Source organism: Parasteatoda tepidariorum, chromosome 6 (assembly GCF_043381705.1).
Source record: "Parasteatoda tepidariorum isolate YZ-2023 chromosome 6, CAS_Ptep_4.0, whole genome shotgun sequence".
In the NCBI taxonomy this organism is placed as follows: domain Eukaryota; kingdom Metazoa; phylum Arthropoda; class Arachnida; order Araneae; family Theridiidae; genus Parasteatoda; species Parasteatoda tepidariorum.
This window is the reverse complement of record NC_092209.1, coordinates 75,723,512-75,736,055: the sequence shown is the minus strand read 5'-3', so window position 1 is coordinate 75,736,055 and position 12,544 is coordinate 75,723,512. Positions and strand designations below refer to the sequence as shown.

Here is a 12,544-nt window from a genome sequence, read left to right as displayed (position 1 = left end):
CAGAAAACGCCATGTTTCACAATAAGAGATAAAAGGAAAAGAGCCCCACAAATTAAAATAAAAGATTTCCTCCCAAACTCGGGAAACTGTTTCCCGTATAGCTGAAGATAATGAAGTCCAGTTTCCTATTCCGTTTTCCCAGACGCTATTACGTTTCTGACCCTGACCATTGTTATATAAAGCTGATAAGCACGCTGTTCTCCCCCAGAAGTCTCAAACAATGACGGACTTTTAGATAAGGGAGACATATTTAATAATTTTCTGTGTTTCTCAGGCTTGCAAAGGAGAACATTGTTGGAAATTGTTCGAAGCTTTATCATTGAAATGGAGTAGAAATAATGACTAAAATAAGGATAGATATGAGATATGAGTGACCAGTTTCAAAAGGATTATAAAGCCATTTTAGTCCTTAGTCATAAGATGTTTGCTGCGATTTTATCATGGACTACATTATAGAAATATGTGTATATTTTTGGTGTTGTCATGTAGCTTTATTACTACAATATAATAATATATTAATAATAATTAAAATAGAGATGGATATAAAATAGGAACAACCAGTTTCGAAAGATGCAACCTTTTAAAGAGTTTTCTACAATTTTATCATGAATTGTGCATACATATTGCATGCAAGCAAACTTATATACATATATTCATACAACTTATATACATGTTACTCAAGCATATAAGTTGTATGAATATAATATAACTATACTTATACACATATCTTATATACACATAACTTACGTACACGTTATTCTTGTATATAAGTTGCATGAATCGAATATAACTATACTTATATACATATCTTATATGCATATAACTTATATACATGTATATAAGTTTATACTTATAAACAATAAGTATCTAAGATATATGCATGTTATTCAACTTATATACATGTTATTCATGAGGTTTTGCATGTTTTTGAAACTGAACCGAAAAAAATGACATTTTTAATAGTTCCAAATGTTACTTCCTGGTGTAAAAACGCCGTTGCTATTATTTCTTTTATTGCATAGATGTAAATAATTCGAGTTAAAGAATCCACTGTGAAGTTATATACTTTTTTTTAATCGAACCGAATAAAATTTTTTTTTAATAGTTGAAAATTTTTATCCAATTCACTTGTTACCACAGCATTTAGGTAGCCAATCGGAGCATGGTAAACTCAGTAGAAAAGTTAGTTGCAAGCAATCCATTTCAATTTCGACGTTTAATCAGACAGAAAAAAAACACGAAAACCAATAATTCGTAAAAGATATTGGAGAGCTGAAAAGCTATTCTTCTTCAAAGCAGCGTTTCTTGATAGAATGTCGAAGGCGTACTACTCACATCAAGATTGATAACAGAGAAAGATTCGATCGGTTCCTACTATTTCGTTCGCTTATTTCCCGTTCTCCTGTTACATTGAAATGAAATACCAAAATGTTGCACGAAACAAGTCTTCTTTGAATCTGATACCATTTTTTTAAAATTGTATTTTAAAAAATTAAATTTTCAAATTCGAATTTTTAATACTTTGATGTAGAAAACTTTAATTCGTTGCTAATTATATTTTAATAACGTAAGCCTAAATAATTTGAGTTGACAATTTTTTTTAATTTCACACGTATTAAGAATTGAACCGAAAAAATAAAGTCTTCCTCCCTTAAATATTAATTTTTTTGTTATCTAATGTGTGAACCTTTCTTTTCATTTTTGATAAAGATTCTATTAATAAATATTGATGATGTCTACCACGAAACACTCCAACGAGTAAAGACCAATGTATCGCTTTTAACTATGGCTTCTCATCTATAGCTTTTTACGAAAAGAAACTACATTGGAAACCAGGTTGTCAAAAACTAAAAATTTTTTTAGTTCATCATTATCTAAGTTCATTAGATAAATTCAGTATTAAAAATGCGAATTCTTGAATCACTGAAAGAATTAAGGAGTAAATATTGATGATGTCTACCACGAGACACTCCAACGACTAAAGAGCAATGTATTGCTTTTAACGAAGGCTTATCTTCTATAGCTTTTTACAAAAAGAAACTACATTGGAAACCAGGTTGTCAAAAACTAACAAATTTTTTAGTTCAGAAGTATCTAAGTTCATTAATATAAGTTCAGTATTAAAAATATGACTTCTAGAATCACCAAAAGAATTAAGGAGTACATATTGATGATGTCTACCACGAAACACTTCAACGAATAAAGACTAGTGTATAGCTTTTAACTGAGGCTTCTCTTTCATAGCTGTTTACAAAAAGGAACTACATTGATAACCAGGGTGTCAAAAAACTAAAAACTAAAAAAAAACTTAGTTCAGCATTATCTAACTTTATTATTCTAAGTTCAGCATTAAAAATACGAATTCTTGAATAACAAAAAGAATTAAGGAGTTCAATATACACTATCTATTCTAACAGGGCGAGAGTTACTCCAAATCTTTTACCACATATTTTGGGATATCAATCGGAGAATGGTAAATGTAGTAGAAGAAAACAGTTACAAGCAATCCATTTCAATTTCGACGTTTAATCAGACAGAAAAAAAACATGAAAGCCAATAATTCGTAAAAGATATTGGAGAGCTAAAAAGCTATTCTTCTTGAAAGCAGCGTTTCTTGATAGAATGTCGAAGGAGTACTACTCACTTGGAGATTGATAACAGAGAAAAGATTCGATCGGTTACTGCTATTTCGTTCGCTTATTTCCCGTTCTCTTGTTTCATTGAAATGAAATACCAAAATGTTGCATAAAGAAACAGTCTTCTGTGAATCTGATACCTTTTTTTTTAAATTGAGCCTAAAAAAGCAACATTTTTAAATCTCAAAATAATATATATTTTTTTAGTATTTCATGTAGGAAAGTCTTATTTGTTGCTTTTTATTTTTATTTTAAAACACTTATGTAAAGTTGGAGTGGCAATTTTGAAGTTTATAGACACGTTTAGAATTGAAAGAAAGAGAAATAAAATCTTTAAACTTGCAATAAGTGGAACAGATTTGAATATGTTAAATTGGACGGTATTTTCTGAAACTTACACACATTTTTTAGATTGAACCAAAAAAAGAAACGCTTAATCCTGTTCCAGAATTATTTTACGATTTAGCAGTATCGTGATTATTGTCTGATTCTGATAATAATGACGTCATCAGACTTATTCGTTATTATTTATGTTAAAATTATGTGTGTAAATAAGTCGAGCTGCACTGAATGTAACGTTAATAGAGTAAAAACCTGTATCAGTTGCATTAACAAGAGAAAACACTGATCCGTTTTTTTATAACCATCGTTGAACAGCCGACCCAAGTTTGAGTTTACGAGTACTAATGTTCAACTCCGCAGCCTTGTAATTTTGAACCCAATCCAGAAGACAAGTGAACTCCTGGATCAAGTATTGAGAGGAATTTGTCTTCTTGGAGGACTTTCTGATGAAACTTACCCACATTTGCGTTACATATGGAGAGGAAGACCACGAAAAAGTCACACGGTTAGCCTGATTGCAAGGGGACTCGAATCCGTGATCTGTCTAACACCGAGGAAACTTTATGTTAGCAATGTGGACTGTGCGAATGGGGTGCGGAATTCGTATCGACCAGCCATTTCTGGGATTCGGACCCTGTGCATCTCGTTGGAAGGCGAACGTTCTATCCTCTCGGCCTCCATTTATCAATCTCTTATGTTTAGGGAGATTTTCTCAAGCAATCTGACATTTTATTTTTTGATTATAGCGAACCCGCTACAAATTTATCCTAAGCTTCACTTCTTATATTCAATGATATTAAATAGCAATCTCACAGATTTAACTCAGACGAGACTCGAAATACTATTCGTCAACAAATTTATTTATGCCTGGTTACTTTAATACCAAATATTTTATTTTATATCTAGTGTTGAAAAGCCAACCCATTTCTGAGTTTCTGGTCTCATTCAAGAGACCAGAAAACTTTTTCATAAAAGTTTATGATAGGACAAACCTGTATTTGTATTACACAAAGGGGAAAATCACGAAAATTACCCACAGTTAGTCCTACGGCAAGATGGTTCTAATCTATGATCTGTCTACCACTGAGGATACTTTATGTCAGTTTATGTCTGTGGTCGGTGCGAGCCTTGAGTAAAATTCGTATCAACCTACCAACGTTGAGATTCGAATCTGGATCATCTGATTGGGAGGCGAAAACTCTATCCCTTGAGCCACCGTGGCTCTTACTATCAAATATAGAGATTTAAAATTAATTTTGTCCTGCAGTGGACTGATCGTAAAGACATGGCTCCCAGTGGAACATCGAAGTCAAGCATCACAGTCTGCGGTCAGTAAGCGGGTGGGTGACCACTCTGATCAACCTACGTAGAGACTGAGGGTACGCGATATTGGTCCTCGTAATCTACCGTAAAGTGCCCGACTTCACTCGCAGGTCGTTGAGCTATCAAAGCGATTGAGCCATCCCCTCTGCAAAGGATCAAAATTGTGATGGCATGTCTTCGGATCTTCCTTAGGGATGTTTCCCAGACTGTCGCTAATAGCCCATTGTGCAGCTCTAGTGCTAGGAAAATAAAATACATACATACCTACCAACTTTAAATGCTCACACAAACCTGCATATGTATGTGTTGTTGTTGTTCATTTACGTCGCACTAGAGCTGCACAATGGGCTATTGACGATGGTGTGGAAAACTTCTCTGAGGATGATCCGAAAGCATGCCATCACAATTTTGATCCTCTGCAGAGGGGATGGCACCCCCGCTTCGGTAGCCCGACGACCTGCACGCGAAGTCGAGCACTTTACCGTAGAACAGTTTAACGAGGACCCATACCACACACCCTCGGCCCCTACTCAGACTGATACAAGTGGTCAGCCACCCGCACACTGAACGCATCCAGTGATGCTTGACTTCGGTGATCTGCTAGGAACCGTATGTTAACGATCAGACCAGCGCGGGACGCATATGTATGTGAAACAAACTTCTCATTCTCAACAAAAATTTGTGTGCTCAATATCAAAGAACAACTTATAACCATTTTTAATCCCAAGAACATATATCCAAAATTAGAGAAGAGCATATATCCAGCATCGATCAAACATATATCCAGCATAACGGCGAGATTCGAACCTACTATATCAACGTTACAGAGCATTTGGCGGAGGACAATACCCAAGGTCCTTTGAGCATACATGCATGCATGTGTAATTCGATGCCAAAGGATTAATATTATAAAATGCTATGAATGATCTTCACCAAGTTTTTCCAATAATTCCATTTAAATCATTCTTCAGCAATAGGATGGATATTTTCAACCTTTTACGAACAACTATTTTTTTAACTGGCACGCATCAATCATTCTACATTCTCGTATACAACCAACAATTTTTTAGGATGTACTCGACGTAACTTTTACATTGTAGATAGATCTTTAATTTTAGAATTCCCTGTAAGTAGAATTTTTAATAAAGCAATCTCGTGATTAGTAAGTACACTACATTTTCTGTTAAGAATTAATATCCTTGTTATATGCTAACAAATTTAAAAGAAAAATATTGCTGTGACATTTCTTTTCAATTTAACTGATTAGTTTTAATATTAGCTTTACTTCCTTAAAAAAATGGGCTTTTTTAGAAAGTTCTTTTTTATTGTAATTGCCTGAAAGGTTACTTATAAAGTAATTCAAAATACTTTTTTATTATTTGAAGTTATAGTAGGTTGACCTTTATTTTATAATTTTACAACGTCAATATTTCTTTATTTCAAATCTATCCATCTATAAAAACTATAATTTATTGATTGTCTTGTATTTAATTACAACTTTCTTATAACCTTGATTTTAATAGTTGGCTTTTAAGATCGTATGATGAAACTGTTGAGAGTTAAGTGAATTGAAATTGTGGTGAATAATGCTATTTAAGTGGACACAGGTCGATTAAGACAAAAGTGCAATTATTCACTCAACTTCAATCTTTAATAAAATACTGGTAGCATTAGTAAAACTCTGTGCGCAAAGCTTTAGAAAAAAATAATTATTATTTTTAAAGTTATAGCTAAAAATGTATGTGGTAAAAACAAATGTCTTTTAATTGCTGATAATTAAAAAGTTTTTTTCGAACAAATTTTAATTTTTTAATTAAATTTTTACCCAAATACGTTGTAAAGTGAAGTATAATTATTTACAATACCTTAAAATTACACCAAGTTTTATATAAAATCAAGCTTCGCAAGGTACTTTTTACATATGTTTGGCCATGCTATACAGTCGAAATTATAATTTCATGTGTAATTATTAATCTGAATCGAATATCAAAATTAAGTGAATATGATTGAATGTTGAAGTGTTGTTAAAGATTTAATGTACAAACGTGAAATTTTGTTCATATAACTATTTATGCATCTAATACTGCTATATTAATAAGCAGTGTATGATTCCTACTGATTGTTTCACTGTAAAATAAATGAAATTAGAATTATGTAGATAGAATCAATAGTTTAGAAAGTATTAGTAAGTACAAATTGCAATTTTTGAGTTACATGCTTGAAATATGTCATCTATACTAGTGAGGTATAGTTTTATGTACTTTTTCGGCAAAATGTTGTAAAAACCAACTTAATTGTATAGTACAAAAAATTTAGACAGAATGAGTGCTTTAATGTCACAAAATTATAATTTTTGTATTTATACGGGTTTTGCATAAAACACCAAATTAAAAGCATGTGTTTAAAGACTTCGCAAAATGACCTAATTTGTGTTTTACTGTGGCATAATTTTAAATATAAAAAATTTAATAACTTAAAAATTTCACTTTTTAGTTTCATCTAATGATCTTTCAAGTGTAATTTAATTCGCTATTTATTTTGATTAATAAAGTTCCTCTGCAATCATCGCCCTTAGTTTATATTTTTAGAATTCTTGTCTAAGAGAATGTAATAAATACAAAATTTAAGGGTTGCACTTCAAGGGTAGTAAGCATGATACTAAGTATCCTTTATAAATTTAAAATATAGTATGAAAGAATTAAAATGAAAAATCTTGGGTAAAGAGTAAAAGTTTGATGAAATGAGAGATAGATTTAAAGTAAAGGAATCTTTGACTACCGAGGGGAAAGAAACTAAATAAAAAGAATCTTAATAAAGAGAAACGTGGTCCCAAATGAAAACTGAAAATTAAAAAGATTTTTCGACTAATGTTTCTTTTTAAGCCATGATGCGTCAGGGGATAGAGCTCTCGCCTCCTAATGAGTGGAGGTTTTCGCTGTTTTCCTCTCCATCTAACGCAAATGTGGGTTAGTTCGATCATTTTTTTCTGCAAATTGAATTTCGTAGACAAAAATATTACTTTTAGCAATTTCGAACCAAATGTTTTTTTTCTCTGATGCCAAATAACAAGATGTATAATTCTTAATTTTTTTTTTTAATTTTAGGAGAAAGTAATTGCACTACCAAGTATGGAATCTGAAACAGAACCAGGAAGTTCCAATTTGGGTGCACTAATTGCAGCGCCAATCGGATCTATTGTTGTTCTAGTTGCCTTATGTTATTGCATGTACCGTTGCTGCTGCTGTTGTTGCAGAAGAGATAAACAAGTCATTGTCGTTAACACCACAAACATGGTTCAAGCACAACCCGAAAATCCATCCGTTGTGATTGTAAACAACATGCCACCCACTAGGAGCGAATTCGACAACCCAGTTTACAATCTATCAACTGCTCCACTTTTGACACAAGAAATGTCAACAGCTTCCGATTGGCCTGAAAGAAAGTTTTGATTGCAGTTGCATCGGAAACATATTTGCACAACAAACAATTTGCACTGTTCAATTAAATAGCTTGATAATTCTTGATTTCGTGTAGTGTTTATTTATGTGTGTTTGGAATTATACATGTTTATTCATGTTGTTTAAATCAAAATCTTTCATCTTAGTTATTTGCTTAAAGTATTGTAAATAATTTAAGTTTTTTTATTCTAACTCCATGTAAAATAATTACATGAGGTCTGATTACTTTCAATCTGCGTTTGCTGAATGGTGTTTTTGTATTTTGTTTATTTAAGGATAATCCGTGCATTTGTTATTTTAAATTTTGGTTATTTTTAGCAATAAAATGACAAAAACACCGGAATTGTGATGTCTGTAAATCTTATTGTTATACAGTAATACTTATTTTATTTTGATATTACATTTTAATAATTTGGATCATCCCTCAAGTCGTAAAATTTCAAAATTTAGCTAGATAAAAGTTTAAAGTGAGGACAAAATTAATTTAAACCAATAAATATAAGGTGTTTGTGAGTTACCGTTTTTATCCCTTTGCGTTCAAATTTAGTTAATACATATAGTATTCATATTAGTCGGAATTATTTATGAACCTAAAATGCACAATAGCGAAGAAAAATCTTTCAAAGACTGATAAACGTTATTATATTATATATTTGACGCAAGTTTTCAAGAAAAAGTTTTAAAATATACTGAATATAACATGCAAATTCTACTAACCAAACCCTTTGATGCAGAATTTTCATTAAACATATTTTTTTGTACTTTCTTTTTTTCTATAAAATTATATAAAAACAAGTGAAAAATATTATATTTAGCATTTTACATACAGCATGAAATACCGGTGTCTTTTTATGCGTTAAAAGTAGAATCTTCCAAACACAGCTCACTTCTGAAAAAAAAAATTCCTTCATGTTTGCTGTTATTTAGATGTAAGCGAAAGAGTTATTCATTATTGAAATTTTATTACTTTCAAAAATAATTTTAAAATTTTAAATATGAATGAGAAAAAAAACATTTTTTTTTTTTGGATTTTAAATTTTAGTACAAATAGAATTCTGATAATCTAACAGACGTTTCTAGTATTTTTTAGAGTTTTAAAATTTAAAAAAAATCCAAAAATATATTTTTGCTTGTAATTAGAATGTTATAAAAAAAACCTAAAAAGAGCACGGTGTCGCAACTGCGTCAAAGGGTTAAATAAACAGTATTATTTGATACTATAAAACTAGTTGCGAAATTTCCGTTCTTCCTTGGAGAATGGATATCAAGGGTAGGAGTGTAAATTTTGTCTTGTAAAAATCTTGTATTTTAAATTAAATTACCATATTCTCTGGAATTTAGTTTTTACGCGATACAGATAATGTCACTCTCACTAGAGCCCCTGATAGTATAGGAGCCTTAACTCTCATAATTGACGAAAGACAGCACACAGACTTTTTGAAGATTGAGTCATTTAATGATTTGCCATGAATTCTTATAACCCTTGGGCTGTAATTGACAAATGACATTTTAGTGCTAAAAGGCAGCGGTATACAAAGACTAAATGTTGAAAGTACTTCTGATATATTTATTACAATAAGAGATCAATTCTGATATATTTATTACAATGCACGGATCACAGTTCTCACGTGAAATATCTTGAGTGGTAGACGGATCATGGGTTAGAGTCCCCTTGCCGTCAGGATAACCATGGGATGTTCTCGTGATCTTCCTCTTCATGTAACGCAAAAGTGGGTTAGTTCCAATAAAAAGTCCTCCATGAAGCATATTTCCCCCAATACTCGACCCAGGAGTTCCCTTGTCTTCTGGATTGGGTTCAAAATTACAAGGCTACGGAGTTGAACATTAGTAGTCGTGAACCCATGAAATTGGGTCGGCTGTTCAATGACGGTTATAAAATAAGAGCCTTGATGGCTCAGGGGAAAGAGCGTTCGCCTTTCAATGAGGTGAACCGGGTTCGATTCCCAGCGATAACTGGTCGGTACGAAATCCGCATCCGGCTTGCATTGACCACAATGCTGACGTTAAATATCCTCAGTAGTAGACGATCATGGGTTTGAGTCCTCTTGCCGTAAAGCTAACCGTGAGAAATTATTGTGGTTTACCTCTCCATGTAGCACAAATGCGAGTTAGTTTCACCAAAAAATCCTCTACGAAATTTCTCCTAATACTTGATCCAGGAGTTCACTTGTCTTCTGGATTGGGTTCATGATGACAAGGCTACGTTTTTGAACCTTAGCAGCAGTAAACCCAAAAATTGTGTCTGCTTTTTAACAACGGTTATAAATGATGTATGAAAGATTATGGAAGAATTGAAACTTTATGACAGCCTTATTTTTATATTAATATTGTTACTTTGGAAGAAATGTGATCGGATATTTTAGTTTCAACATTCTTTTCTAGTTTTGATCACCAAAATATTTTTTTAAAACAGCTGTTAAAATTTAAAATTTTTCTCTTCATGATATTAGTGTTAGGTGAAAGTTTTAGTTTGGCTATAATTTTAGAATTGAAATTTCAGAATTATGACCTATAGATTAATATACAGGAAAAAATATAGGCCATCCTGTATATGCACAGAACATAAAAAAGGAAAAAAAAAGGTCATTAATAGAATAGAACAATTCTGCAATATCTAAAGTGACAGATTCTGTACCAAAGCTTTACAAAAGCTTTCACAAAAGCTTGAGAAGCATTGAGAGCATATTATTGAGTAGCAAAAAACAACCCTTCTGTTGCGGCTTGGGTTCAGGTAGATGATAACTTCATAAAAAATGCTTTGTTAAAAAAATATTCACCTTTGATTTTTTAAACTTTGATAAAAAAATTTTTAACTATAAAACAACTGAAAATCTTTTGCAGTTAATTTACCTTTATAAAAATTACATATTTTATAAAAAATTCTTTATAAATGTTTTACGAAGTTTTTCTGCCTGGGATTTAGCTCTTATAAAAATTTTTCGTCTTAAGAAAAATCTGTTCCAATTTTCTTAGGCATAAGTCAAGTTTTTTTTAAAGACTTTTTGCTGACTTTTTTACCTTTTGAAACAGCTGTATCCTGTAAGGAATTTAATGTTAGACTATCTAACTAATTCAAAGGTATTTTAACACTTAAGTTCATTATTTAAGCAAATTACTGATAAGTTGCAGATTTAGATGTAGTGAATATTTACCTAATACTGAAAACACTGTCTTCTGATAATATTTTTCAATCATAATTTTCTAATAAAAGGGATATAGAGAAATAGAATACTATTTCTCTCACATCCATTGTCGTTTTTTTTTAACATTTATCACAAAATCTTTATTTTATATCACTATATGTAGTTGCCAATTCATAAAATATTTCACAAAACAAAATTGTAAAGCTAATTGCAAGGCGTAATAAAAGTGATTATGACTGTAAAATTTTAACAAACATTTAATAGGAGGATCACTTTTTAAATGCTTTTTGTGGAGCTGGAATGCTGTAGTTAATAGTAGTAAAATTTAATTAACTATTTACGAATTTTAACTGAAGAACTATTTTAGAGAGACTGTTTTATTCTTCAGTGGCTACAGGATATATTCATTATAAGGGATGATATATAATTGATAAATGACATAAGTATTTCAATTTTTACTATTAAAACTAAAATGCTCATTTTCGAGGGGAAACTTTCTTTTTTGTGAAAGGATAGTTTTTTTTCATCACAATAAGTTTTGAATAGAAGTATGAATTCAAAAGTGTTTTTCTTCAATTGGTTTATTATGAAATATTTCTTTATAACCTCTGTTCAATTTTATGAATAAATTCAAAAAAACAAAACATTTTTAATCAATTAAATATTTAGAATTTTTTTTACGATATTGAAATATTTTTAATTGAAGTGTGTGTAAAGTCTAAAGACAATTACAGTTTCTGTTCTTGAGACATAAGGAACATAGTTGGGGTTTTCAGTTAGGAATGACCAGCTCTTATACTCTCTGCTTTTAACTTCAAGTTCTGCTTAAATTTCAAATTAGTCAAAAGTCTCAATGATTGAAAGGTTAGTATTTCTTTATGTTTTTTATGAATATTCAAGACGAATTGAATGTATGTTAAACCAGACTCAAAACCTGACAAGAACAATTAACTTTCTTTAAATTTAGATGTCAACATTGTCTCAAGTGATTCGTAATAATTTTTGAATATTTAACATACAAAAGAGGTAAGACCCCAGACAGTCATGTCTAGTTAAAAGTCTAAAGCCGGCCACATCTACTTTTGTAGAGGCATTAGGAGCATTAATTGGGGGTTTTCATGAAGGAATGTCCAGATCTTATCCTTAGATTATCCTCTGATCTTTTTCAAACTTCACTTCAAAGTCGGCTTAAATGTCATATTGGTTATAAATTTCAATGAATGAAAAGGTAGACATTAATTTCAGGTTGCGCATAAGAAATATTATTTCATTAAAAAAATCAATTATATGTCAATCAATTATATGTTAAAAATCAATCTATAATTAAAAAAATCAATTCAGAATATGCTTATGTAAAATAGATAAAGCTTGTTCCATATACTACTTGAATAACCCCTCACGCAATGACTTAAAGATCAGATTCTCAGACAAAAGATCAGATTCTCAAGAAAATTTTCATAGAAAAAAAGCTATCTGTTCAAGCTGTTTAGGTTATATTATACACGGTATTAATAAATTTGAAGCAAAAAGCTATTTAATACTAGATTGCCCAAGGAAGTCATTTTAACTGTTTTTAATTTCAATTAGAAAAGCAATGATGTACATAATGACACAATTTCTT

At 31.0% G+C, this 12,544-nt stretch overlaps 1 long non-coding RNA gene across 1 annotated transcript; it reads left to right on the top strand.

The window, feature by feature from the left end:
• The first annotated feature begins 4,934 nt into the window (after nt 1-4,934).
• Nucleotides 4,935-8,102, top strand: LOC122271924 (uncharacterized). The gene is made up of 2 exons (XR_006226668.2): nt 4,935-5,463; nt 7,406-8,102. It is a non-coding gene; the product is annotated as an uncharacterized lncRNA (long non-coding RNA).
• The last annotated feature ends 4,442 nt before the right edge of the window (nt 8,103-12,544 follow it).